At 45.6% G+C, this 3,796-nt stretch overlaps 1 pseudogene; it reads left to right on the top strand.

Annotated features, from left to right (window-relative positions):
• Positions 1-2,480: 2,480 nt before the first annotated feature.
• Positions 2,481-3,538, top strand: LOC101420093 (ferritin light chain-like; annotated as a pseudogene).
• The last annotated feature ends 258 nt before the right edge of the window (positions 3,539-3,796 follow it).

Here is a 3,796-nt window from a genome sequence, read left to right as displayed (position 1 = left end):
TGTGATGCCAGTCCTCTAGAACTAGTTAAGTGGGGTGTCCTTACCGTTTCTGGGGATGTGCCCCTCGTGGAGACCAGAGAGTTTTTCCAAGGAGCTACAGATTAGGGTTTTTCATAGGGCTCTACTAGCAAATCCCTGCTGGATCTGAGTATGCTCTTCTAGAGTTAACCCTGCCTCTCCAGAGTGACCTTTGGGAATTGCAGAGGCGGGGATGATGGTTGAGATGCCCACCCACTGGAGCCATTGATCTGGAGACTGAAAGAGGGGTTCATGCTCCCAGATAGGCTATGTGAGCAGTTCCCTCAATAGTACCCTGTTGATTTCTTGTGAAATTTATTCTTTTGCCCTAAAATGTCTCAGGAAGGTACCCAACTTTTTTAGTGGATGACTGTCACTTGTGTGAATTGCCTTGATGACCTTAGATTTAGGACTGGGAACTTCATCCTCCTCTATGGGGTCTTCATTATTATTAGGCAGTCTTGGCACTAGTGTCCTTTCAGTGACTTTATGTACCCATGTAGATTTCTATTGCATAATCTCCAGTGATTAGTCTTTTCCAGGCCTTAATTCTGTTTGCCTTCCTTGACCTATGCTATTCTTAAATCGGATCTGATTTAAAGGAAACGCAGATTCCCGGTGCCGCTGATAAGGAAGCAGTCACAGAAGAACACACAGCGAGTGGACACAGAGAGCAGACAACTGGGAGCGGGGGTGGGGGAGGTGGAGAGAGAAAAAAAAAAGCCATGCTCATCTGGATAATACTTAATCCCTGCCTAATTCTTTCTATGGAATCAATGCAGAGACGAAATATTGGAATCAGTGACAGATGTGAACACTTCGATATGTCTGCATGCCAGACTTTGTCCTATAGTGTCATTGGTGGTGGTCTTGTGGTATAGTTCAGATGTGTTATTTATTGGGGAGGCCTCCTAGGCTGGGCTGTGTTTGAGGATGCTGCTGAGGACAATAGAAGGGAGGCACACTTGCCCAAAAGGGAATTTTTGTCTTGGAGGGGATTTTATAGGTTCAATTTCTTGTAGCTCTCTTCTGCCCTTAGAATTTTCATGCTATTCTTCCATAAACATTAGGTACCTTGTAAGGAGAGTAGGCAAGTTGTGTCCTAGCACAGGAGGTAGATTTAGTCTTTTCTGATTCCTTTTGATTTCTACTCCTTGTTTGGTCTTGCCCACAGATTGCCAGTAAGGCTTCCCTACCAGGTGTTTTGTCAGAAAATTCGGTTCCCTGATGTCACTGCAGTCATGTCAGGTCATACTGCTGTGATGCCAGAGTCCATGCTGGTGCTGGCTCCCATGAGTGCTGAGCAAGCTATCAAGGAATTATCAGGGAACTTTAAATGTCATGTCTGGAGAGTAGATAAGAAACTTCACTGGATGTATGTTATACTATTGCACTGAAATTGTTGGATGACATTTTGGTTTGACATTGTCCCCACTGTGTGGGGCTGTATTGAAGGTGTGGGCTTAAACTCTACTGGATTCTGACCTGAAGCCTGTACTTGCTGGTTTTCTGGTCACTTACTAAGCTTTGTCTTCCTTTGAATGCACTGGCTCTTGGCTACATTCATGTCCCCTCAATTTTCATCTTGTCATAATAATATTTGTTAATGATCCCATACCCTTTCTAGTTTGAATGCTATGTTATCTGCTCTAGGTATTAGGTATCTCTTACAGATGTCAGCAAGGGGTTTTATTTGCATGTCAGACCTTATATTGATAGAATTATCAATTATGAACTATATTGATTCACTTATATTCATTAACATTTAAATATAAACATCCCACTACACTCTCACTGCAATGGTAAGGACTCGGAGCAAGCCGAATTCTCATACATTGTTAGTAAATAGTAGGATCATTTTAAAGAACAGTTTGGCAGTTTCTTATTAAATATGCATTTACCATATGAAGCAGCAATTCTATTCCTAGATAGTTACCTTGGAGAAATGAAAACATATGTCTACACAAAGACTTGTATGTGAACATTCATAGCAGCTTAATTCATAAGAGTTCAACCTAGAAACATCTCAGATGTTCATCAAAAGATGAATGGGTGAGGGAGCTAAGGTGGCTCAGGTGATTGAACACCCTTTCTTCCAGAAAGGAGGTTCTGGCTTCAGTTCCAGGTGCCTCCTAAAGAGAAGATGAGCAGACGCAGAGAGCTTACAGCAAATGGACACTGAAAACAGACAGCAACTGCAAACAAGAAGGGGGCATAAATAAATAAAATCTTAAAAACAAAAAACGAGACAGTGTGCCCGGGGGTCTCGCAGATCTGTCTCTTGCTTCAACAGTGTGTGAATGGAACAGACTTGGGGACTCTTCCCCACACCTTCTCCGCATAGACCACCTTGCAACTGCTTCTCCAGTTGCAACCTCCAGGACCAACTTCTCGGCCATCCCCCGCTGCCAGGACCAGGTAACACCGCTTTTTTGTGGTTACCTCCTCATTGTCAACCGACCATGAACTCCCAGATTCGTCAGCATTATTCTGCCAAAGTATAGGCCTCTGTGAACCACCTAGTCAACCTGCAGCTGCAGGCCTCCTACACCTACCTCTCTCTGGGCTACTATTTTGACCGCGACAATGTGGCCCTGAAGGGCGTGGACCACTTCTTCAGCGAGTTGGCGAAAGAGAAGGGCGAGGGCGCCGAGCATCTCTTGAAGATGCAAAACGGGTGCTGCGGCTGCGCCCTCTTCCAGGACATGCGGAAGCCTTCCAAAGATGAGTGGGGCCGTCTCGGTTGCTGACATGCCATCCAGATTGAGAAAGACCCCGAAACTCTGGGCCATGTGAGCCATGGCCACGGCTGTATTGGCAAACACCGGAAGCATCCAGGAGGCCAGGGTAATGCTGGTGGTATGCCTCACCACAGGATCAGCTCCGACAAATATCACCCAGGTTATTTCGGGAAGGGTGGTATGAGACATTATCACTTGAAGAGGAATCAGAGCTTCTGTCCAACTGTGAACCTTGATAAACTGTGGACCTTGGTCAGTGAGCAGACATGGGTAAATGCTGCCAAAAACAAGACTGGAGCTGCTCCCATCATTGATGTGGTGCGATCAGGTTACTACAAAGTTCTGGGGAAGGCAAAGTTTCCAAAACAGCCTGTCATCGTGAAGGCCAAATTCTGCAGCAGAAGAGCTGAGGAGAAGATTAAGGGGGTGTGGGGAGCCTGTGTCCTGGTGGCTTGAAGCCTTATGGAGGGAGGTTCATTAAATACTAACATGCTTTTCAAAAAACAAACAAACAAACAGAGATGAGTGGGGTAATACCCTGGATGCCATGGAAGCTGCCCTGGTCCTGGAGATGTCCCTGAACCAGGCCCTTTTGGATCTGCATGCCCTGGGATCTGCCAACACAGACCCCCATCTCTGTGACTTCCTGGAGAACCATTTCCTAGATGAGGAGGTGAAACTGATCAAAAAGATATGTGACCACCTGACCAACCTCTGCAGGCTTGTTTTCTCAAAGAGGTGAGTACCTCTTTGAAAGGCTCACCCTCAAGCACAACTAGGAGCCTCTAAAGCCCAGAAGCTGCAGGGGAGGGCTCTATTCCCCCAGCATCCAGGCTTCTGCCTGGGCCCCTCCAGCCAGGAGGCATCTTTCTAACTGCCATCTTGTAGCCCTCTAACAAGCCCTGAACCAGGTGTAAACAATAAAGCTTTTTGCAGCAGGTAAAAAAAAAAAAAAAAACAAAACAAAACAGAAAACGAATGAACAAATTGCAGAATAAGCTCCATATGACAGAATGGTACTCAACTTATGCTTTAAG

The sequence above is a fragment of the Dasypus novemcinctus genome, chromosome 1 (assembly GCF_030445035.2).
Source record: "Dasypus novemcinctus isolate mDasNov1 chromosome 1, mDasNov1.1.hap2, whole genome shotgun sequence".
NCBI lineage: Eukaryota > Metazoa > Chordata > Mammalia > Cingulata > Dasypodidae > Dasypus > Dasypus novemcinctus.
This window is presented reverse-complemented; position numbering and strand designations above follow the sequence as displayed.